We start from the raw sequence: 27,052 nt of genomic DNA, 5'->3' as shown, positions 1-27,052 counted from the left end.
GCTACATAGCTTGTTTCCATCAACAGCCTCTAGGTAAATTTCCTTGCTCTGATTCTATATAGAAAAAAATAAAAATTATAATATATATCATTCTTTTAAAAACTTGGGAAAAATGAGGGTGGGAAGAAAATCATGTGCTTAAAACTAAGGATCAGATTTCAGCCTTCAAGTTTCCATCTCCTTGTGCTGTCCTACATTAGCGATAAACCTTTCTCCTTTATAGTCTCTATTCTGTCACCTTTGGCATTTATGCAAAAACGAGTATAAAAGTATGATGTGTGAAATATAAGAAACATATATGAAAACACTATACTTTTATCCCTATATTATTTGTAGGCATGGATACAGTCAAATTCTTCAGTTGTTAAGAAAGATACACTTGCAGTAATACTAAGCTGAGTGATAGATTGCAGGATGGTTGTTTACCTGTTGACAGGATCAAAGTGTGCTGAATACGATGTGCATGGAGGTGGCTCTCTCTCTCCTTCCTCCCTTTTCATACCATTGTGGCATTGTGAGATATGGTTTAGTACATGAGATGAGGTCCAGACATGCCTGCAGAGGTTTCCTTTCTCTCTTGCACATATGCCGTCTAAGAAATAATGTGTCCTAAGGCGTGTCCCCTGTGTACAGGCCCATCTGTCTCCTCTGTTTTCCATCTTTTCATATGATGGCCAGCAGGGAGACTAACCAGCATCAGTTTAGCAAGCAAGGCTAAATCATCACTAGGCACTTGAGACAAATGCCAAGTCCCAAGCTATTTTGTTGCCTTTCTTTAATTGAATGTACTCCATTGCAATTGTTCAGTGTGTTGTTTTGGTGTTATTTAGTACAAATAGCTTATCAAAACCACACTGATGCATGCAATGCAGATACATTTCCCCAAATTATGGGTTTGAGCATCAATATAAATTATAAAAGAAAAAGCATTACTCTGCTTTTTTTTTCTTCATTGCTCTTTGTGGCTATATCATCTTCAAATATTTGTAGAGTATAAATGATGATAGTTTAGGACAGATGCAACATTCAGAATCTTTAACAATTGGTGTGGCAGGAACCCATCATAATAGATGCTGGCTTTACACCTGGAGCAGGATCTTTGATCAGCTAGATATGCCAGGAATTAAGTCTTTAGTTGCTTAACTGAAGAGATTTCTAGGGGACCAACTGGGTATCCAAATGGTGGCGTGGTTCAAGTGGGCTCCTTGCAATTGGATTTTGCCCACTAGTAAGTGAAAAACAGTGTAGCTGTACAGTTTGTTCTACGTTACTAAAAACTCTGATTTAGTGTAGGTTTTGATGATATTATTTCTATGGCTTTCAAGTTATTTTAACAATATAAAAAAACCCATGCTTATGTCTAATAACATTCAAAATACCACATCGAATATTTTAAGATATAACATTGTGACACAAGATCCATTTATTTGGTTGATTTCTTGTGTTGAGTTAAGGAAATTAGTAGTGAATAAACTTAGGTTAGCAACTACACAGTACTTAGTGCTAGCAGTAGCAATTTTTCTATATTTCAGTTTGTTCTTTATACACTTTAGCTACACGCATTTGCCCCTCTTTATTACCTCTGAGTCAAAGAGCATCTTAGTAAATTTTCATTTAGGTATAAATTTGTAAACTAATCAAATTATTGTGAAAATTTTGGTTATGTTTTAATCACTTGATATTTCTGTGCACAGCAAAGGTCACTGCAACACTCTATTGCTGTAATATCACAGCTCAGTCTTGCTTCAAAAAGTAGATATGTCAACGAAAATATCCGGGGATCTGAAATAGCTTCAGTAAATTTAACTGTTAGTGACTGACCACCTCTATTTCAGTAAGCCCATCACCAAGGTAGCCAATAATAAAAGAAGTTGTAGACTATGCACATGTAATACTATATGCATACACCACATACATACCCCAATTCTCTCCTTCCGTGTTTTTCCCTCTTCTTCTCTGTATGTCTCTCACAAATACAAACACACACACAGGCTAAAATATGAGGATATTTTTATTGGATTCTAGTGTAATCCAAAATTCTGGAACATAGTGGAATCCTTCTATTAGCAACATTAACCAAGTTGAATGAGATAAATTAACTAATTGTTTCAGTCCATGTTTTTTTCTCTGGAAAGTTCTAATACTGAGGAATTAAAACAAGGAAAAAGAAAGAAAGCTCTCTACAGTTGATACTAATATTTAAAACACATCTTTCATTACATATTATCCAATGTCTTTCAAGTTCCTAGATTTGTGATTTTGATTATTTTCTGTTTGTTTAATTCCTTATAAATATATGTCTCTGCTGCAAATAATCAGTCAAACCTCCTCATGTCTCCTTTGTGCAAAACTGATTCCACGGTGAATACACTTCTTTCCACACCAGAAAGAATTGAAAATGAAAAGACATGCTAACATCAACTGGTGACTCATTTGAAAGTTAAATGGATTTGCTTTTGAATTTCTGAATTTCGGTTTCCCTTCCAGATGAAGGCATGGCAGCCAAACTCTTGAATTTTAGTCTTATATATTCCGCATCTAATTCTGAATAAGAAAAGAACCAAATAATGCACTTCCTCATAATAGTAAACAGAGTACGGAAATAAGTCTGGATTTTGTCATGCTGTATTCAGAATGCACATTGGTCTTGCCAGGGCTCCCATAACTGCAACTAGTCCCATTCTCTCTCTGTTCCCTGCTATGTTGCTCCAGAAGTACAAATAGGCCTTATATCATTTTTCCAAAATATTCATCTTACTTCCTTTAAATAAAAGGTCAATACCATTCTAAGCTTCTCATTTTACCAGTTGACTTCCTAGGGACAGGGATGGGACAATGATGATAGTACTAGAATTATGAATTAAGATATTTTGGGTGTTCTGGAATACCGAACATTCAAAGGCTGGTGACATTAATCATGAACTAGACATACCTATTTGATGAGGGAATATTGAATAAAACAGTGGCTGCTCTGTAGAGCTCATCCTGTCTTTGAGCTTTTACTCTTCATCTCTGATTCATTGGTTTCCAACTTTCTATCCACATGGGTTGTTTAATCCAGTCATGTCACCTAAATAAATCATATCACCAAAAATTAGCAAGGAAAGTCATACATATGGCTACATTCACCTGTTTAATAAAATAAGAAAGTATTCTTTTAAAAAATGTTTTCTCTTAATTCCAACATTTTTAAATTAGGTCTAAGCTTTCAGTCTTTTAGAATCTTATCTTCACTATTTTATAATTTTCAAACTCCAATTAACTTCACCTCAGCATCTGCCATGCCCTTACTGGTCATAACTTTTATCAGTGATTAGTTCACCTACGATTTATAAATAATCATGGACCCAGGAAACTACATAGTTATAAAAACTCCAAACAATTCTGATTCAGGTAGCTGTCCTGATCACATGTTGGAAAACAGTGACCTAGGTATTCTCATCCCCAAAGGTTTCTTCACCATATAAATATTAAAATCCAATATTACTGGGACTTCCCTGGTGGAGCAGTGGTTAAGTATCCACCTGCCAATGCAAGGGACACAGGTGGAACCCTGGTCCGGGAAGATCTCACATGCCATGGAGCAACTAAGCCTGTGCGCCACAACTACTGAGAATGCATCTCACAATTACTGAAGCACGTGTGCCTAGAGCTTATGCTCCACAACAAGAGAAGACACCAAAATGAGAAACCCATGCACTGCAATGAAGAGTAGGCCCTACTATCCTCAACTAGAGAAAGCCCGCATACAGCAGCGAAGAACCAACATAGCCAAAATATAAATAAATAAATAAATATTTTTTTAAAAATCCAACATTACCATCTTTGGCCACAACCTCATAACTTTGTTTAATTGTTCTTCTCACTCCCAGTCATTCACAGATTCTAGAACTCATAAAATTATGCTCCTCTGAGCCCTCATTGTTTCTAAGAATATAAACTAAATTCCTATTCCACTTGCATTCTATATTACATGTACATATTCTCTGGCCAGCCTCCTAATTACTTTTCATACCATATCCACCCAGAAAAAGAAAAAGAAAAAAATTAAGAAAAAGAAAGCTTAGGTAACTGTTAGAACCCTATATCTGCATTACTAAGTACAAGTGGAAAAAATCATTCAACTAGATGGTCATAACTAAAATTTCTGCATTTTAAACTAGAGAATGAGCTCAGAACTATTTATTAATCATGTATTTTACCCCATACTCTCCTTCACCAATTTCTCAAGCACTATTCCAAAGATAAAACCTAGTAATAGAAGTCCCAGTTGTACTTTCAAAAGAAAACTGTGCTGTTTCCGACCTCTATGAGATCAATGAACATTTTGGTACATGACTCTTTTGGAATTATGGTTTTCTCAGTATACATGCTCAGTGGTGGGATTGCTGGGTCGTATGGTAGTTATATTTTTAGTTTTTAAAGGAACCTCCATACTGTTCTCCATAGTGAATGTATCAATTTACATTTCCACCAACAGTGCAAGAGGGTTCCTTTTTCTCCACACCCTCTCCAGCATTTGTTGTTTGTAGATTTTCTGTTGATGCCCATTCTAACTGGTGTGAGGTGATAACTCATTGTAGTTTTGATTTGCATTTCTCTAATAATTAGTGATGTTGAACAGCTTTTCCTGTGCCTCTTGGTCATCTGTATGTCTTCTTTGGAGAAATGTCTGTTTAGGTCTTCTGCCCATTTTTCAATTGGGTTGTTTGTTTTTTTTAAATATTGAGCTGCATGTGCTGTTTATATATTTTGGAGATTGATCCTTTGTCCGTTGATTCATTGGCAAATACTTTCTCCCATTCTGAGGGTTGACTTTTCGTCTTGTTTATGGTTTCCTTAGCTGTGCAAAAGCTTTGAAGTTTCATTAGGTCCCATTTGTTTATTTTTGTTTTTATTTCTGTTACTCTAGGAGGTGGATCAAAAAACATCTTGCTGTGATTTATGTCAAAGACTGTTCTTCCTATGTTTTCCTCTAAGAGTTTTACAGCATCTGGCCTTATATTTAAGTCTCTAATCCATTTTGAGTTTATTTTTGTGTATGTTTTTAAAGAGTGTTCTAATGTCATTCTTTTACATGTAGCTGTCCAGTTTTCTGAGTACCACTTATTGAAAAGGCTGTCTTTTCTCCATTGTATATCCTTTCCTCCTTTGTCATAGATTAGTTGACCATAGGTGTATTGGTTTATCTCTGGGCTTTCTATCCTGTTCCATTCATCTATATTTCTGTTTTTGTGCCAGTACAATATTGTCTTGGTTACTATAGCTTTGCAGTATAGTCTGAAATCAGGGAGTCTGATTCCTCCAGCTCTCTCGAGACTCGAGTCTCCCTCGAGACTGCTTTGGCTCTTTGGGGTCTTTTGTATCTCGATACAAATTTTAAGATTTTTTTTTAGTTCCATAAAAAATGACATTGGTAATTTGATAGAGATTGCATTGAATCTGTAGATTGCTTTGGGTAGTATAGTCATTTTCACAATATTGATTCTTCCAATCCAAGAACATGGTATATCTCTCCATCTGTTTGTATTATGTTTAATTACTTTCATCAGTCTTATAGTTTTCTGCATACTGGTCTTCTGTCTCCATAGGTAGGTTTATTCCTATGTATTTTATTCCTTTTTTTTTTTGCAATGGTAAATGGGAGTGTTTCCTTAATTTCACTTTCAGATTTTTCATCATTAGTGTACAGGAAAGAAAGATATTTCTATGCATTAATTTTGTATCCTGCTACTTTACCAAATTCATTGATTAGTTCTAGTAGTTTTCTGGTGGCATCCTTAGGACTCTCTATGTATAGTATCATGTCAACTGCAAACAGTAACAGTTTTACTTCTTCTTTTCCAAATGTATTCCTTTTATTTCTTTTTCTTTCTGATTGCTGTGGCTAGGACTTCCAAAACTATGTTGAATAATAGCAGTGAGAGTGGACATCCTTGTCGTGTTCCTGATCTTAGAGGAAATGCTTTCAGTTTTTCACCATTGAGAATGATGTTTACTGGGGGTTTGTTGTAAATGGCCTTTATTATGTTGAAGTAGGCTCCCTCTATGTCCACTTTGTGGAGAGTTTTCATCACAAATTGGTGTTGAATTTTGTCAAAATCTTTTTCTGCATCTATTGAGGTGATCATATGGTTTATATTCTTCAATTTGTTAATATGGTGTATCATATTGATGGATTTGCATGTATTGTAGAATTCTCTCATCTCTGGGATAAATCCCACTTAATCATGGTGTATGATCCTTTTAATGTGTTGTTGGATTCTGTTTGCTAGTATTTTATTGAGGATTTTTGCATATATATTCATCAGTGATATTGGTCTGTGATTTACTTTTTTGTAGTATTTGTCTAATTTTGGTATCAGGGTGATGGTGGCCTCATATAATAAGTTTGGGAATGCTCCTTCTGCAATTTTTTGGAAGAGTTTGAAAAAGATGGGTGTTAGCTCTTCTCTAAATGTTTCATAGAATTCACCTGTGAAGCCATCTGGTCCTGGACTTTTGTTTGTTGGAAGATTTTTATTCACAGTTTCAATTTCATTACTTGTGATTGGCCTGTTCATATTTTCTGTTTCTTCCTGGTTCAGTCTTGGAAGGTTACACCTTTCTAAGAATTTGTTCATTTCTTCCCAGTTGTCCATTTTATTGGCATAGAGTTGCTTGTAGTAGTCTCTTAGGATGCTTTGTATTTCTGTGGTGTCTGTTGTAACTTCACCTTTTTCATTTCTAATTTTAATGATTTGAGTCCTCTCCCTCTGTTACTTGATGAGTTTGGCTAATGATTTATCACTTTGTTTATCTTCTTGAAGAACCAGAATTTAATTTTATTGATCTTTCCTATCATTTTCTTTGTTTCTATTTCATTTATTTCTGCTCTGAGCTTCATGATTTCTTTCCTTCTGCTAACTTTGGGTTTTGTTTGTTTTTCTTTCTCTAGTTCCTTTAGGTGTAAGGTTAGATTTTTTATTTAAGATTTGTTTTTGTTTCTTGAGGTAGGCTTGTATTTCACTAAACTTCCCTCTTAGAAATACTTTTGCTGCACCCCATAGGTTTTGGGTCATCGAGTTTTCATTGTCTTATGTCTCGAGATAATTTTTTTAAATTTCCTGTTTGATTTCTTCAGTGATTTCTTGGTTATTTAGTAGTGTATTGTTTATACTCCATGTGTTTGTGTTTTTTACATTTTCTTCCCTGTAATTGATTTCTAATCTCATAACGTTGTGGTCAGAAAAGATGCTTGATATGATTTCAATTTTCTTAAATTTACTGAGGCTTGTTTTGTGACCCAAGATATGATCTATCCTGGAGAATGTTTTTTTTGCACTTGAGAAGAAAGTGTGATCTGCGGTTTTCAGATGGAATGTTCTGTAAATATCAATTAAATATATCTGGTCTATTGTGTCATTTAAAGTTTGTGTTTCCTTAGTAATTTTCTCTTTGAATGATCTGTCCATTGGTGTAAGTGAGGTGTTAAAGTCCCCCACTATTACTGTGCTACTGCCGATTTTTTATAGGTGTTAGCAGTTGACTTATGTATTGAGGTGTTCCTATGTTGGGTGCATATATGTTTATAATTGTTATATTTTCTTCTTGGATTGATCTCTTGATCATTATGTAGTGTCCTTCCTTGTCTCTTGTAACATTCTTTATTTTTAAGTCTATTTTATCTGATATAAGTATTGCTACTCCAGCTTTCTTTTGATTTCCATTTGCATGGAATATCTTTTTCCATCCCCTCACTTTCAGTCTCTATGTGTCCCTAGGTCTGAAGTAGATCTCTTGTAGACAGCATATATATGGGACTTGTTTTTGTATCCATTCAGCGAGCCTGTGTCTTTTGGTTGGAGCATTTAATCTAGTCACGTTTAAGGTAATTATCGATAAGTATGTTCCTGTTATGATTTTCTTAATTGTTTTGAGTTTGTTTTTGTAGGTCCTTTTCTTCTCTTGTGTTTCCCACTTAGAGGACTTAATTTAGCATTTGCTGTACAGCTGGCTTGGTGGTGCTGAATTCTCTTAGCATTTGCTTGTCTGTAAAGCATTTTTCTCCATCGAATCTGAATGAGATCCTTGCTGGGTGGAGTAATCTTGGTTGTAGGTTCTTCCCTTTCATCTCTTTAAATATGTCATGCCACTCCATTCTGGTTTGTAGAGTTTCTGTTGAGGAATCAGCTGTTAACCTTATGGGAGTTCCCTTGTATGTTATTTGTATTTTTTCCATTGCTGCTTTCAATAAATTTCTTTGTCTTTAATTTTTGCCAGTTTGACTACTATATGTCTCTGTGTGTTTCTCCGTGGCTTTATCCTGTATGGGACTCTCTGGGCTTCCTGCACTTGGGTGGCTATTTCCTTTCCTATGTTAGTGAAATTTTCAACTATAATCTCTTCAAATATGTTCTCATGTCCTTTCTCTCTCTCTTATCCTTCTTGGATCCCTATAATGCAAATGTTGTTGCATTTACTGTTGTCCCAGATGTCTCTTTGGCTGTTTTTATTTCTTTTCATTCTTTTTTCTTTATTCTGTTTCACAGCAGTGAATTCCACCATTCTGTATTGAGGTCACTTACCCGTTCTTCTGCCTCAGTTATTCTGCTATTGATTCCTTCTAGTGTATTTTTCATTTCAGTTATGGTATTGTTCATCTCTGTTTGTTTGTTCTTTAATTCTTCTAGGTCTTTGTTAAACATTTCTTGCATCTTCTGAATCTTTGCCTCAATTCTTTTCCTGAGGTCCTGGATCATCTTCATTATCATTATTCTGAAATCTTTTTCTAGAAGGTTGCCTATCTCCACTTCATTTAGTTGTTTTTCTGGGCTTTTATCTTGTTCCTTCATCTGGTACATAGCCCTCTTCCTTTTCATCTTGTCTACCTTTCTGTGAATGTCATTTTTGTTCCAAAGGCCACAGGATTCTAGTTTCTCTTTCTTCTGCTGTCGGTCCTCTTGTGGATTAGTCTATCTAAGAGGTTTTTTCAAGTTTCCTGATCAGAGAGACTGGTGGTGAGTAGAGCTTGCTGTTGCTCTGGTGGGCAGGGCTCAGTAAAACTTTAATCCTCTTGTCTGCTGATGGGTGGGGCTGTGTTCCCTCCATGTTGGTTGCTTGGCCTGAGGTGACCCAACACTGGAGCCTACCTGGGCTCTTTGGTGGCACTAATGGTGGACTCTGGGAGGGCTCATGTCAAGGAATTCTTCCCAGAATTTCTGCTGCCAGTGTCCTTGTCCTCACAGTGAGCCACAGTCACCCACCCACCTCTGCAGGAGACCCTCCAACACTAGCAGGTTTTTTTGGTTCAGTCTCCTATGGGGTCATTGCTCCATCCCCTGGGTTCTCATACACACTCTACTCTGCATTTGCCCTCCAAGAGTGTAGTCACTGTTTCCTCCAGTCCTGTCAAAGTCCTGTAATCAAATCCCGCTAACCGTCAAAGTCTTATTCTTTAGTAATTCCTCCTCCTGTTGCTGGACCCCCAGGTTGGGAAACCTGACATGGGGCTTAGAACCTTCACTCCAGTGGGTGGACTCCTGTGGTATAAGTGTTCTCAAGTTTCTGAGTCACCCACCCAGTAGTTATGGGATTTGATTTTATTGTTATTGCACCCCTCCTACCATCTCATTGTGGCTTCTCATTTGTCTTTGGATGTGGGGTATCTTTTTTGTGAATTCCAGTGTCTTCCTGTTGATGATTATTCAGCAATTAGTTGTGATTACAATACTCTCAGTGCATGTCCTTCTACCCTGCCATCTTGAACCGATTTCAAATGCAAGTCTTTTTATCTGTTCTCAGAAATTGCAATATTTAACCCTTTTCCTCCTAAATCACACCATTGTCCTTCTCCCTGACCATTTAGTTTAAGAACTTCTTTTATTGAATATATCTTTTCTCCTTTGTATATTCAGTCTGTTCCACATAGTCCATTGTCCTTAAAGAATAATATGTGTAATATTCCTATTTTATAAAGAGATTTTTATGAGCCTTGTTTATTTCTAGTTACTGCAGTAGTTTAAACATTTTTAAAACCATGGAGAGTAGTTCTCCTTTTGCTAACTCATGTTGATTATTGCCCAGATGTTTCCAACCATTACCACTTACTTTCTAAACCTATATCTTCTTTCATCTTCTCTAAATAATGTTGGTTCATAATTCCCTCTAACTGCTGAATACATTCACCTTGTTCATTCTATATACATAGTATCTTTCTTAGATTTTGCAGCCGTATAGTTAAAAACCTAAGCTAAAGGAAATCTATCACTAACCTGTTATATTCAACAAAATAATACAATATATTTATTGCTAAGATTGTTTTGTGTTTTAGATTTTCTCCTTCTAGAACTGGGTCTCTTAAATTCATTCTTTTGTTTTCCTTTTAATTTTATTTTACAGTTTTTCTTTATAATTTTGTGTTGTGATGTAGGCAAGGGTCTCTACATAATATTTTAAATATTTTCCAGGAAATTATTATTTTATTTTGTCTTAAATACATTTATTTATTTATCTATCTATCTATTTATTTATTTATTTACGGCTGTGTTGGGTCTTCACTGTTGCCTGCAGGCTTTCTCTATTTGTGGTGGGTGGGAGCTACTCTTCATTGAAGTGCACAGGTTTCTCATTGCTGTGGCTTCTCTTGTTGTGGAGAATGGGCTTTAGTAGTTGTGGCTCGTGGCCTCTAGAGTACAGGCTCAATAGTTGCGGCACACAGGCTTAGTTACTCCATGGCATATGGTGTCTTCCCGGATCAGAGATCTAACCCATGTCCCCTGCATTGGCAGGCGGATTCTTAAACACTGTGCCACCAGGAAAGTCCCTTAAATACATTTAAACTTAGCTGTAATTTTATGAAAATTTTCAAATAATTAGTAGGGTTTTTTTTATGTTTAGTAAGTTTCTTATATTTTTTATGTTTTGCTTTGGCATTCAATCTGTAGGAATTAATTTCTCTGTTTGCTCAGTGTGGGTTCTTCTCCAGTTTGTTAATTTTCTGGTAATATTTAACAACCTTAAATAATTATAAATAATTGTTTATACTATTCAAAATTGAGAGAAGTGGGTAATCAAGTTCCTTTCTTTTTAGTTAATCAACTTTATTTCTCAGAATAGTTTTAGGTGTACAGAAACGTGAATAAAAAGTAAAGAGAGTTCCCAAATATTCCCTCTCTTCCCTGTTCAGTTTCTCCTCTTATTAACATCCTGTATTAGTGTAGCACGTTTGTTACAATTTATAAACTGATATTGATACAATGTTATTAATGAAAGTCCTTGGCTTATATTAGGGTTTACTCTTTGTGTTGTATAGTTCTACAGGTTTTGACAAATGTACAATATCTTGTATCCACAATTACAGCATCATACAGAATACTTTCATTTCCAAAATATGCCCTGTGCTTCACCTATTCATCCCTATCCTTTTATCCAAAACCACTGGCAACCACTGGACTTTTCACTGTCTCTATATCTTTGCCTTTTCCAGAACGCTATATAATTGCAATCATATAGTATGTAACAATTTCAGACTGGCTTCTTTGACTAAGCAACATTGATTTAAGATTCCTTTGTGTCTACTCATAGTTTGATAGCTCATTTCTTTTTATCAATGAATAACATTCCATTGTATGGATGTGCCACAGTTTTTGTATCAATTTACCTTTTAAAGGACACGTTGGTTGTTTCCAGTTTTGGGGTCTTGTGAATAAAGCTGCAAGTTTTTGTGTGGACATCACTTTTCAACTATTTTTGGCTAATACCTAATGGTATGATAGTTACATCATGTTTTAAAGCTATGCTTGCCTTTAAAAGAAAGTGACAAACATTTTCCAAAATGGCTGTTCCATTTTGCATTCCTACCAGAAAGGAATAAGAGTTTCTGTTGCTCCACATCCTTATCAGCATTTGGTATTGTCAGCTTTTTGGAATTTAGTCATTCTAACACATGTATAGGAGTACCTCAGTGTTTTAATTTGAAATTCCCCAGTAATATAAGATACTCAACATGTTTTCATATGTTTCTTTGCCACCTATATATGGTCAGGTGTCAGTTCATATCATTTACCCATTTTTAGTCAGGTTGTTTGTTACTGTTTAATTTTAAGAGTTCTTTGCATATTTTATATATAAATCCTTTATCAAAAATACTTTTTGTGGGTTTCCCTGGTGGCACAGTGGTTGAGAGTCTGCCTGCTGATGCAGGGGACATGGATTCGTGACCCGGTTTGGGAAGATCCCACATGCCGCAGAGTGGCTGGGCCCATGAGCCATGGCTGCTGGGCCTGTGTGTACAGAGCTTGTGCTCCACAATGGGAAAGGCCACAACAGTGAGAGGCCCAAGTACCGCAAAAAAAAAAAAAAAAAAAAGGAAAAAGAAAAATACTTTTTGTGCAAATATTTCTCCCAATCTGCATTCTGTAAGACGATCAGTTTCAAGCAAGCAATTCTTAACTTCAGGAACATTAAATAAGACTTCTGTCTCTTATACATGAACACTAAGGCATAGGGACTCTACATTCAGGTTTTCTTCCAATTATTTGGAGAAAGATAGTCCCACAGTCTTAGCTGATTAAAGAAACAACTTGGAATTGTTAATTCTGTGTGTGTTTGTGTGTGTTACATACCTACTAAAACAAAGGAGACATCCATGGCATATAACTTACATTTGTATTAAAATGATAAAATATTTCCACTTTTCTTCATGGAATTTAAAGTTCAAAGCCGAGATTAAAATAATAATAGCCATTATGCATTAAATATAATAAATGAGATACAGTGAGATAAATAACAGTACAAAAAATTGGTGATAAAAATTAACTGTTTTAAATCCAGCCATTCTTCCAGAGAAATGAGAAGTAATGAAGGTGCCACACAGGCAGTAAACTTAGAGTCTTCACTGAGCAGTCTCTATTTTCTTTGTGATTTTGCATATATTTCATAAATTTGAAAATGCCTCTGGGAAATTAATTCTGATACTTCAGCATTTCGCCTGAATATATAAAATTAGACAAAACCATACTTAGCAATTTATATGGGAATTAGGCCAAATCTGTCATTATCTATGGAATATTCAGACAGAAACAGACAAAAACAATGTTTTAAGAATATAGGTAATAATGGAAGCTCATACTCTAAGTGAAAATCTAGGTGCAGTGTCTGCTAGATAATCTAGAAATAACATAGATAAATTTAATCCTCTTAAAAATATATGTTCTGTTAAAAAAGATAATGCAGAAAGTTAACTTAAATTGACAAAATGATAAATGAAAAGGCTACCTTAGTTATTTTAATAAGAAATTTAAAATATAACACTACATGTACTATGGACTGAATTGTGTCCCTCTAAAATTCGTACTGAACTGTGGCTCTGTAAAATCCATAAGTTGAGACCCTAACCCTCAGTGTAAGTGTTTTTGGAATGGGAGGTTTAAGAGGTAATTAGGTATAGATGAGGTCATGAAAGTGAGGCTTTCATCATAATATTAGTGCTCTTTCAAGAAACATCTGATCTCTCTCTCTCTCTCTCTCTCTCTCTCTCTCTCTCTCTCTCTCTCTCTCTCTTTACCATATAAGGTCACAGAGAGAAGGTGGCCATCTACAACCCACGAAGAAATCTCTTACCAGAAATTGACCATTCTGGCACCTTGAGTTTGTACTTCTGGACTCCAGAAATGTTAGAAAATAAATTTCTGTTTTTTAAAGTCACCCAGGATTGTATTCTTTTACAGCAGCTCGAGGTGGACTAAGACAACTTGCTATACATAATTATGATAAGCAAGAAGGTGTGTGTGCTTGTATGTGTCCACACACAAATATGTAAAGATAGGGACAGCAGACAGTAAAAGAGAAGAGAAAATATTTGCCAGCAAGTTACACAAATATATCTTTTCTTTCCTGTATTCTCTGAGGTGATGTCTCTGATACGTCTGTATGCTGTAGAGTGGAATAAAAATGAAATTTGAGTCAGAGTTCCTCACAACAACATCAAATCTATTATCCTTGCTTGCTCTGTGTACAAGGTAAGTGCTGGCCTAGTGAACTCACTGCATCCTGTTAAGAAAGCAGCATGAAATGAGTTTCTGCCTTGTGCACAACAAGAGTCATCATTGATTATACTGTATTATTTGCAAAATGCAAAAACGATCAGAGGCTAAACTTTTAGATTACTTTCTTTTTTCCTTAGCTTAGCATCCTAATTGATATATCTCTTTGGTTTTAGTTAGTTTATTTGATTTGAAGCCAATGAACAAAGAATGTGCCTTTCTCACAAAGCATATTCCATCATGCTATAATGAGGTCTCTTAAAATATCACCTCCTCAAAGACAGAAGCTTTTGGAGTGAGTGCTATAGAAGAAAAGTGCACCCTTGTTGACCTGTATCACATAAATATTTTGGAAATCAACCATTTACTAATTTTATGCTCAGGTTAGATTAAGCACCAAAAACAAAATAAAATAAAAATCTCATTATTATTACTGACTAGATACCATAGCCCAAAGTTTACCAAGTGCTTAGGTGACATTGCTGCAGGAAGGTGGGATAAGTCATTAAGAACTGTATCTTTGGAGGCAAATACACCTGAATTTGAGCTCTGCTACTGCCAGTTGTCCGACAGAAGTCTTTTTGAATTTGTGATTGGAAGGATTTTATTACATTGTTTCTATGCATCAGAATGTGCTTTTACTATTCAGATGTACAGTTATAATATTTCTTATTTATTCATTCAATAAATATTTATTGTTAACCTATTATGCTAGATATGCTTTTAGACACACATAGGCAAATCAAGCAATCCTCAGACTGATCTTATTATGTGTCCCTAGATTACCAAATCTTCCTACCTAATGTATATGAATGATTCATTTTCCATAAAATAAAAATATATGTATAGCCCGAGAACATATTTATGTATTGACAAATTGCATGATTTTCAAGAAGAGTTGCAATTTTGTATATTATGTATGATCAGGCCAAACTTTGTATAAGTCCCAATGTTCATTTATATTTCATGGTTACTATACTCCTGTAGTATAAGCACAATACAAATTTGAAATGATTCCTTTGTTTGAAAAAAAAAAAAGAAAAAGAAACAGAAAAAGCCTGAGCTATATAGCAGCAAAAAGTGCAATGATTTCAACATTCATAGTCTATTACGAACATTAAAATTGAAAAGTTTCGGGCTTCTCTGGTGGCGCAGTGGTTGAGAGTTCACCTGCTGATGCAGGGGACACGGGTTCGTGCCCTGGTCTGGGGGGATCCCACATGCTGTGGAGCTGCTAGGCCCGTGAGCCATGGCTGCTAAGCCTGTGAGTTCGGAGCCTGTGCTCTGCAACGGGAGAGGCCACAACAGTGAGAGGCCCGCGTACTGAAAAAAAAAAAAAAAAAAAAAAAAGAAAAGAAAAAGTTTTTTCTTGATTAGAGTGTCCTGAGCATTTCCTCCCACATTTGGTATGAAATAAATTTATTAACTTAGTATAAGGCATATATGTGTGTGTCTGTGTATATGTATATGTATACATATACACAGACATACACTGAAGATGAGAAAATCAAGGTTTAAGGTGATAAACGTTATGGTAACATCCAATGGTATGCCCGTTATTACATAATTGTCTCTTAGCTCCCGTCCTTTTCCTCTGTGCTCTGTTTTGCAATAATGAGGTAGGAACTGTGAAAACCACATTTGAACATAATCAGCTGCTTCTCTTAGGTTTTCCAATGTGGAGCCCAGAAGGAAACTGGAAAGCTGGAGGAAGGGAAAGGGACATGTCCTTACCTGTGTCTTTCCTGTTCCTATTGGTAACACCATATCTTCTTTGCCAGAAAGGCAGTATATTTCCATCATGTTAGTTGCATTATATTTTCTAGAAGGGCCCTGCAGTTTTATGGACCTTAAGGCTTGGGACAGGGAGAAGGATTCAAAGTGTAAAAGTACTGAGTGCTGAGTCAAAGTGGAGAAACAAGTGTCTTTATGTTTCCCCTCCCATCCCTCCTCCCCTTATAAGGAGTCCTTAGCAGAAGTATCTAAAGAAGGTCCCAGGTAAAGATGTCCCCAAATGAAGGCATGAGGACTAGGAATTCAAATATGCATAAAGGATGGCCTAGCAGGGGAACTTGAGTCCTTGACTTCAACTCCTCTCATAGACTGCAATGCACTGGTCATGCAGCAAATCTGACGTGGGAATGGCAGCTTTCCTCATGAGACCTCACATGTAAAGCCTTTTTGATCCCCTGTGGTTGGGCATGAAATAGCACCAGTAAGATTCTGGGCAAGAACTGGACTACTCAATTTTCTCATGACTGGGAAACCAGTCAATCCATAGGCTCACTCTTCTCCCAATATCATACAATCATTATTCTTACTTTTTCTTCATCGTGGTTTAATTGCCTTTTGTAGAACTTGATATTATACAATGATAAAGTCAATAGATAAGGATAGCATGTAATTATAGAAGAGAGGAGTAGAAAAATGGACAAAGTTCATGGGAAGGCAAAAAGAGATGGTATCTAGAGCTCAGGTAGAGAGATTCACCTCAGAAAGACTAACAGCAAGATAGATGGAGGAGGTTGGTGGGGTTGAAGATAATTTCTACACAGGAAATAGGTATGAACTGAGATGATCATATGTATTATTTTCATGTTCAATATCTTATATTTTATTAATGATTTCCTAATTCCAATGCATTCTCTTACACCCTATTTGGTAATGAAATATTTGTATTTTAACATCTGGCCTTAAAGGATAAGGTTGATTTAGAAATATTTACTAAAAATGTAGAGCAGAAAAATAATTAAATACTCTATCAAAAGCATGTAAAAACTATGAAGAAAAGAAATTTCATGTTTGTTTTTGATATATAAGTCTGTTTTTGTTTTGTAAATGAGTTCATTTGTATAATTTTTAAAATTAGATTCCACGGGCTTCTCTGGTGGCACAGTGGTTGAGAGTCCGCCTGCCGATGCAGGAGACACGGCTTCGTGCCCTGGTCCGGGCGGATCCCACGTGCCGCGGAGCAACTGGGCCCGTGAGCCATGGCCGCTGGGCCTGTGCGTCCGGAGCCTGTGCTCCGCAGCGGGAGAGGCCACAGCAGTGAGAGGCCCGCATACCGCAAAAAAAAAAAAAAAAAAAAAAAAAAAAAAAAAAAAAAAAAAAAAAAAAAAAAATTAGATTCCACATATGAGTGATATCTTATGATATTTGTCTTTGCCTGACTTACTTCATTTAGTATGATCATCTCTAGGTCCACCCATGTTGCTGCAAAACAGACTTGTGGTTACTAAAGGGAAAACGTGGTGAATGGGGAAGTTATAAATCAAGAGATTGGGATTAACATACACACACTACAATATATAAGGTAGATAACCAATAAGGACCTACTCTACAGCACAGGAAACTCTACTCAATATTCTGTTATTATCTATATGAGAAAAGAATCTGAAAAATAGTGAGTGTATATGTATAATTGAATCACTTTGCTGTACACCTGAAACTAACACAATATTATAAATCAACTATACTCCAATAAAATGAAATAAAATATATACATTTCAAATTTAATTCCAGTTGAAATACCCCCAAAAAAAGAGAAATTTCAAGAAAAAACTAAGCACATGAAAAAAGCAATAAACATTTCTAAATAATGAGTTAATACATGCAATGTAAACATCTGAGTGGATAGTAATAGTAGAGATGTTGAAAATGTCAGTATTCCATATGAGTGACAATGGTTATGCTTAGTTGCAACCTATGAATGTAATATGAATTGATAGAAAAATTGCATAGAGAATTTCTGTATATATGTATACTGGAGTAATACATACATGAATATATATACATATGTATATATATGTACACATGTGTTTATGTTTATATATTTATATTCCTCTTGTTACAGCAATTTCACATTCAGGAATTTATCATACAGGAAAAATACATGTGTGCTCATGTCTTTACCTACAAGAATTTTAATCTACATGCACATGTTAATTAGTGATACAGTTCATTAGTTAACTAAACTAACTAACAGCTAATTAAAACTCTCCTCAGTTTGACACTAAAAATATAGTTATTATTATAGTAATATAGATAAATATATAAAAATAGATGTTTACAGTTAACTGGGGAAAACTTCTAAAAGTTATGTGCAGTATAAATCTATTTGTGTAAATGTAAATGTAGAACAGTATTGAAATCTTATAGTGTATGTTTACCATTGCCATATGTTATTTGGTGGGATTCCATGTGAGTTTTTGATGTCTCTTTTGTTTCCTTATCAGAATTGTCTAAATTTTCCACAATGAGTATGCATTATTTTTATAGTAAGAGAAATAATTTGCATTCATAATACATTATAGTTTGTTTCTACTCATGGTTTAGTTGTTATTTCATATTGTAACTATCAAACAAAGCGCTTTGGGACCTCACTGTAATATAGCAGAACAATTTTGCAACTGATCTTCACAATGTTCAATTCTCTCCAGATTTTCTGGGTTTTATTGCTTTAATAGTTTAATGTCAACTTTTTTTCATAAGAAAAATATATCTTGGGTATTTTGATCATTATATGTAAAAAGAAAAGCATATTGTGTCATGAAGGATTAAAAATATCTGGCTCTATATGAGATCAGAAACTTGTTATCTTTTATTTTACATTTTGTGTGTGTGGAAAAATGCAGTAAGAAGACTAAAGGAATAAATTAAATTGCTACTGTTATAATAGTGTAAAATATATTATTTAAGTCAGAATAATACAGTGATAGTTATCAAATGAGAAAAACTTGGATTTAAATCCAAATATTTCCAATGACAATTATGTGATCTTGAAATGATTACCTAACATATCAAAGTCCCAGAATAGATCCTGTATAACATAAATCATCCTGTTTTCTTCATATACTTACATGAGGCTTAAATACACAAGGACTGACACATGATAAGAATGCAATTATTATTAGCCATTAGATTTTTAATTGTACAACCAGAAAATATATAATTTCAAATAGTGCTAAAATTAGCTGAAAAAAAAAAAAAAAAGAACAAGGCAGCATAACAGATAGTGATCTATGTGGGATGGAATACTTCTGATTGAGGAACAGAAAAGAACTACATGATAAGTTGGCATTTGAAAACTGTGTTAGCTCTCTATTTGTTATGTAAAAATATTAACAACAAACTTAAAGGCTTAAAGCACCATGTATTTATTTTTTCAAAGTTTTTGTAGGTTAGGCATCCAGGCATCCCTGACATGATCCTCTGTTCAGTCTCACCAGCCTGAAATAAAGGACATCAACCAGATGTGCTGGAGTCCAGGGTCATTTTGCAAGCTTATTTATGTTGTTAGCACAATTGAGTTTCTCTTCTGTAAGACTATGGTCTTTTCTTTCTTCCAAACTGCCTGCTGAGGGTTTCTCTCAGCTCCTGTAGGGCACGATAAAGTCCTAGCAACATGGTCCTTTCACAATATGGAAGCTTACTTCTTCAGAGCAAGGAGAATCACTCTCCCATCTGCTAAAATGGAGTCTTATGTAATGTAACAATCATCTGAATGACAATCCCATCATAGCCACAGATTCCACTTACAATCAAGGAGAGGGAATTATAAAGGGCTTGTCAACAGGAGGTAGGAATGTTGGGGCCAACTTGAAACTCTGCTTACTGCAAGGAAATACTAAGATGATGAGTAGGAACTAGTCTTGAAAGTTCATTGGATAGATAATTCCAATGAGCAAAGATAAAGACATGGATACAGAACTCGACATCATTTTGTGCACATACAATGATCTAAATTCCTTCTTGCTGATTGATGCTCCCTCATCCCTTGAATCTGAAAATTGCAGCATTCCTGCTTTAGGAGTAACCACTTCTACCCAGTGTGGTACTGCGGTTGTAGTTTGTGGCAATTATTTTAGGGATCTCAAGACACAATTATGTGAGTTTTTCAGTTAAAGTACTGCCTGTGGTATTAGCAATCTGTTAGACATTTCTTAAAATTTAATAGAATAAAGAAAGAAGCTATAGGATAGGTAGAAAGAAGGAGTGAGAGAGAGCAATACAGAGACAGAAACAAAGAGAGAGTGAGAGAAACAGAGAGAAATATTAAAATTATATCATCATAATGTAAATCAAACTCAGGAACTGACTCTCAAATAACTAAATCTGAACTGAAATGAAAAAAAATGATAAACACATGGGTTAATATCATAAATCATAATAATAGATGGAAACTGGGCAAATTGCCATTTGTTTGCCACATACTTTGAGGATTATCTAAGACCTACAATGTACCCTAGACAAAATCAAATACTATACACTGGAAATTCAGTGTTGTAGTGATTTCAATATTTAGAGGTCAGGGATAAGGATGAGTATCAGATTTGCAAGAAAACTGAGGAAGTTGACTTAAAACCACATTAAATCATCATAATTAAATATACTCACACAAGGGCACGTGTAATCACACCAAGTGACAAACATGTCCATGTTGCGATTGACAGCATTAATAACAAAAATCAACATAGAACTTGTGTTTCATATGTGTTAAACTGTTTGTAAAATTATTTACTTTAATTCTGTAATAGCACAAATATTGAAGTATGATGTAGACACCACAGATATCTGGATGAAGCCAAATATAAAACTTGGTGTCTACTGCCTGATTTTCATCACACTTGAACATAAACTACAAAGAGGCAAAACCTCTCTTGTGGCAGTGGCCTATGACTCAGCCTTATAACCACACCCATTGAGTTGTGATTAAATGAAGAGAAAATGCAATATTGGCCTTCAGTTTCAGATACATGAGGGTAATCTAAAAATTTTGAGCTAACACTGAAAAAATGTGAGACAAAAAGTATTTTTCCTTTATTTATTAGTACAAGTAGAAACATTTTTCCAGACCTCATTTTTCCTAAAATTTAAGGATTGTGCTTCTGTTTATTGTTTACTGAATAATAGTATAATTCCTTTCTTAAAGTTAAATTGGGAACTAGGTTGATGGGCATAGCTCTTGGAAGAATTTTTCATTTCTCAAAGTATTTTTCATGAAAAATTGCTGCACTGAACTGTTACTTCTTTTAACTTAAAAGTCTGTTTCTGTAATATACTAATCTAGTGTAAAAATAAAAGTGAATGCTTCTAGAAATAACTGCAGCAATAATTCTTCCTATAGTTGCTCCTGTCTAGAATAATTTATAAGGAAATCCTCTCTTAAAACAGGACACCATTTAAATTTCCTTCTTCACTCTCTCCTTCCTTTAGTTTTCTTCTCTGAATGTTGCTATATCTAAATACTTCATAAAGGCCAAGAGTAGGGGGTGAATGGGATGAATGGGTTTCCCCTCTAAAAGAAACAGTGCAGTATAAGATACCAGTCCCATTATCTGGATACAGTGTGTAAGTTGAGGTACACTGCAGTGAGAGAGGACACACTTTCCTATGTGTGATCTATTTCATGAATTGAAACCTAGACTGACCAAGAGGTGAAACCCAATTTCATATACTATAGCTTCATTAGCCTTATTAATAGTCTCTAACTACTTCCTTTGCCATCCATCTACACACACATTTTATAGATTAACTCTCAGTTTAGATTTCTTTGTAGGGTTAAGTTTTCATTATGTTTGTTTATTAATAATTTAGAGGAAATTTTACAGTAGCTACAAAAGGAATTTTTTGTCATTCTACAAATAAATTTAGAATACTTTGGGGGGTTATAATATAATTTATTAAAGGTACTAATTTATTCAAATTACAAAGAGGCAAAAGACATTTCCTACTATAAATATCACACCTGGGCCTGTTGCTTCCCTCAGGATGGCTGGGATTTTTTATTCTGCTAGTGATAAACTTTAGCATTTCTCTGGGGAGCAGGCAAGTCAGATGCTCTAATGGCCTACTACAGGTGGAACTGAAGAGATGAAAATGAATTCCATCTTTCATGTGTTTTAAAAATGCAAACTGTATGCTTCTTGTGGTCTGGCACCTGAAAATACTGATTTCTTGAATTTATGTTTTGATGCTGTGTTCCAGAAATCATAATTATAACAATTTCAAGCAAATACTTGTACTGAATTATATGTTCACTACTTTTGAAATTTGCAAAGAAATGTTTCGAGTAAGTAACTATTTTTGTCCAATTCTATTGGCAGTTTGAATTTAATTATTAATTTGAGGTGGCTTATGAAAATCTCTTGCAGTTTGCAAGCACCTCCATAGAATATGGAAAATTTACTTTCACAAAGCTCTCTACCTAAACTGCTGAGTCCATGACACAATATATTAAAGAAGTGAAAATATTAAATACTAAATATTAAATACTAAAATATTAAAATATTAAAAATATTGTAATATCTGCCAGTGTATAACTTTCAGACTAGCTACACCTCATTTATTCTGCTTCTTTCACTTATAGTTCCTAACCATTTAAAGTTTTCTTTACACTGATGTGCTATAATACAGAACTTTATTAGTCTATATTTGTGTCATGTTCATAAGTGGTGTTTAAAAAAAAATTTTCTCATTCTAATGCTATTTCATGTATTGTTATATATTGACTTGTTTTCACACTTGCACTTTGGGGCCAAATAGTGGGATATAGTCTGTTTTTTATACTCATCATTGATTTTGGCTTAATCAATAAAAAGATTTATTATCTGATATTTGTTTTATAAGGGTGATTAAAATTTCTTTAATGCAAATCTCTATAACAGAAATGTTAGCAAAATTCTCATTTAATTGGTCTGGAGAAAAAATAATTAAGAATTATTCTAGGTAGCTAAGTAAAACTATCTTTTGGCATTAGAGCTGAGAAAAGGGATATGTGTGTGTGTATATATATATATTCCCAATGTGGAAGGCAGAATATTGCCTCCCTGAACAAAGGTGTCTACTCACTAATCCCCAGGACATGTTAATATGTTATGTTACTGGCATAAATAACTTAAAAAATATAATTATGTTTATAAACATTAAGGTAGGAAGATTATCCTAAATTGTCTAGATGGGCCCAATCTAACCACATGAGCCCTTAAAAGTGTAAAACTTTTTCTGGCTGGAGGCAAAGAAGTGCAGACGAAGGACATGTTAGAGCATTTTGAAGCTTGAGAAAGATTAAATCACCACTGCTGGTTTGAGGAAGAAAGGGTCAATGTGACAAGGAATGCAGGTCACCTGAAGGAGCTGAGAGAAGCTCCTAGGTGACAGCCAGCAAGGAAATGAGGACTTAATCCTACAACCCAACCGTAAGACACTGAAGTCTGCCAACAACTCTAATGAGCTTTGAAGTAGATGATCTCCCAGAGCCTTCAGATAAGAGCTTACACTTGCCAATACCTTGATTTTGATATAGAAACCACCCCATTTTCTGACCTACAAAATTGTGAGATGAAGTTGTATTATTGTAATCCACTAAGTTAGTGGTAATTTGTTATGATAGCAATAAAAAGGCAATAAAGATTTTGGTATCAGAAGTGGAGTGTGTTGTAACAAATACATAAAAATGTAAAACTGCCCTTGGAAATGGGCAGTTGGCAGGGACTGGAAGAATTTTGATGAACATGATAGAAAAGTCCAGTTCTCCTTGAACAAACTGTTAGTAGCAACATGGGTGCGAACAAATCCTCTAGAAAGGGATACAAAGGAATTGAGTAGCATAAGTCTAAATTGCCTTAGAGAGTACCTAAATCATCATGAACAGACTATTAGTAGAAATATGGACATTTAATGTGCTGCTAGTGTGGTCTCAGAAAGTGAGGGACATGTTAATGAGAATTGGCAGAAAGTTTGATGGAATTGTGCCTTGTAGTTATGTGTAAAGCACAATTTGTAAATAAGTTTGGATATTTAGCCCAGGAGACTTCCAATCAGGGTATTGGCAGTATGGTCTGGTTTCTTCTTATTGCTTTTAGTAAAATAAAATCACAGTGAGAGAACAATCATAAAAGAAAATATAACCAGGACCTGATGATTTGGCTGAGTCTCAGCCTATTTGGACAGGAAAGATTAATTTAAGAGATACACTGTCAGAAAACCATGCTCTAGAATAAAAGACACATGTTTGACTTTACATCTCTTCCCTTAGAACTGGGGAAGACCAAAAGCTTACAGTATTCAGTCACAAGAGATTAAGGGTATGGTTCACACACACCCTCAATCAAACTCAGGGGCCTCCAAAAAACATCAGTGCATTGGTCTCAGCCATTTCAACAGAAGGTAAAAATTGAGATGAAACTATATCAGAAAGATGTGTAAATGAGCCTCTTTTCTAATGAACTGAATCTATGTCAAATATAAGGGAGACCCAGAAAGTTCTTGAAAATTGCATATCAACAGAAACCTTGCCAGCTTAGACTGAAAAGGAAAGAGACAGTACAAAATGAAAGAAGGCTATTAGACCCCCAAATGTGTACTGGCAGGAAGCTGGCTGATAAATCTACCCATCAGCAAATGTGTTATTTTTCATAAAATCATAATATTTGCATTATTCAATATACTTCTTTAGGTGTCATGTGAAGTATAAATATTTACCTTGATATGACCTGTCCTGTTGAGGAATCTAGCTCCTGGCCAAAAACCTATGGGTAATCTTTCAAGCCCCACCATAGGCCTTTCCAAAGGCTTTATTTGTCATATCTCACAGGGGGAAAAGCTGCCTTGCTCACGAAAGACTTGGTGCACAGCCAATGCATTGCAGTTTCTTACAGTGTCTGCAGTCATTCTTACAGTGTCTGCAGTCAAAGTCTCAGCCCCTTCCACCCCACGGCCAGCTGACCATACTCTGATGCAATCTGAAGGCCCAGCCCAGGCACTTCCATCCACAGACCTCCATTTTGGGGCCTTCAGCAGAGGGCTTTCTCAGGCAGACCTGCTAAGACCTCCTTATGTGATGGAGGTAAGAAACTTGAGGACACTTTTATCTACTCTGATTTTATACTTTTTCAATCCTAGCCCTTACCATTTTTTCTCCTCCTGGCCCCCAGGTCCATGAGACTACAAGAAACTTTTTGTCAGGCCTTAGCAGTGAAGCTATTTCCCACATCTGTGCTAATCTACTATCCACCATGACTGATACCATTCCATGAGCAAAAATGGACCAGTGTAGAAGTCAGTGCTTTCTCCAGTTTACCTCCTCATTTATGCTATATAGTAAATGATTAAAGGATTGATTGTTACTTTCATTTTGGCTTGTTGTCTTAGTTAATTAATTTGACACCTGTCAGGTCAGCTCTAACTCAGCTCAATTCTTAATATTTAGATCTCTTATAATATAGACCCAAGTGGCACAAAGAATGATTTAATAATTTTCCCAGAAAAGAGAAATTTTACAGACAAATTTTTGTCTGAAAAGTGATAAGAATGAAAACTGATAAAATCACATAAGCTATTGAACATATTATAACATTAAATACCATCCAATTAGCATGATCTTTCTAGGGAAATTTTAAATTATCAAATGCTTTTAAAGTTTACATCAACTTGCATACAAGTCTATGAATTTTCTTAAGGAATTAATCAAACTATTTGCAAATATATCTCTAATGTTTACTCCAGTGTTGCTTATAACATTACAAAATTGAGATGGGTTACTTTTCAGTTGTTTAAATAAAGGTATAAATAAATACAAATATATATTCAAAAAATACATATTCTATACTAATATATCCAATATGACAGCAGCTTTATGAGACTGATGTGCTGCCTACTGCATTAAGAAGGCAATTAGAAGATCTATTTTTAAAACAGATAAACAGATGAGATAGATAGATGGCAGATAGAAAGATAGATTATAGGGCCTCCCTGGTGGCACAGTGGTTGACAGTCTGCCTGCCGATGCAGGGAACACAGGTTCGTGCCCCGGTCCGGGAATATCCCACATGCCGCGGAGCGGCTAAGCCCATGAGCCATGCCACAATAGTGAGAGGCCCGCGTACCACAAAAAAAAAAAAAAAAAAAGAAAGAAAGATAGAGATATTATAGATAACTACATTTGAAAAGACTATACGATAGTACAGCCTTTAAACATTATCTATCTCTGTGTTATTAGGTTATTTTCTGTTTTAATTTCCAAATATCTACAATATAAAAGCATTTCTTTGAATCAAAAACTAAAAGACTTTTTAAAATTCAAAATATTTAAAAACCTAAAGGCTGTCTAATCCAGATACTCAAACTGAGGAGTTACCCAAAAGTCTGTAAATAATTCATTAAAAAACTCTTTGTGTCTGAAAGTCTAAGATAAGCTGGTTAAATGAACCAAATTCTCAAAGATGCAATCTCTTTCATCATGTCATATTCATCATGACATCCACCAGACACCTGGTCTGAAACTCTAGTCACCCCATCAGGAAACCCCACATTTAGATTTCTTCTAGGTCTTTTTCTAGTCTAACATTAGAATTCTCCAAAAAGAAAAGGAGTCCTATCCAGATTTGGATAGAATTCCACAGCTAAATCAGGAGCTTCTAATCCATTATCATAACTTGCATGCTGACTGTGGAGCAAAACATCACTTTGCTCACATATCATATTAAGCTGATGAAAGCTGGCAACAAATTTTGTGCTCTTGCTAATAACACTAATGAAAATTAAAATCTCACAAGTTTTTTTTTTCCTCAATACTATGACATAAGGGAAATAGATGAGCTAAAAGTGCATCTAGAAAAGGTGGTCATGGAAAAGACTGGGAAAAGATTGACTTTCTTTAAATAAGATAGTACAATGATGCATTTAACAAAGTTATTTTCTGTCAAAGTGTATACAACCCATTTGTAGAAGCATTTATCTAAGCAGAAGAGAAAATCTCATTATACAAATAACACATGCTATTTTCTGTTCAGTAAATGTGAGGATTGATCTTCTATGCTTTAAGTCAAATGATTGCTTTTACAAATTAATTTTCTACAAAAATGAATCAAAAGATTTCCAGAATGGTTATTGTTTTTTCATAGATATTTCCCCTGTTCATGCAGAAAAATAATTCCTTATTTATAATAACAGCAAAAAACTTTAGTCCAATGAGTAAAAAGCTTAAAGAATATCTTGCAGCATTATAAGTATTACACTTATACTATTTT

This window comes from Kogia breviceps, chromosome 11, assembly GCF_026419965.1.
Source record: "Kogia breviceps isolate mKogBre1 chromosome 11, mKogBre1 haplotype 1, whole genome shotgun sequence".
In the NCBI taxonomy this organism is placed as follows: domain Eukaryota; kingdom Metazoa; phylum Chordata; class Mammalia; order Artiodactyla; family Physeteridae; genus Kogia; species Kogia breviceps.
The sequence above is the reverse complement of the archived record's forward strand: the minus strand, read 5'-3'. Positions refer to the sequence as shown.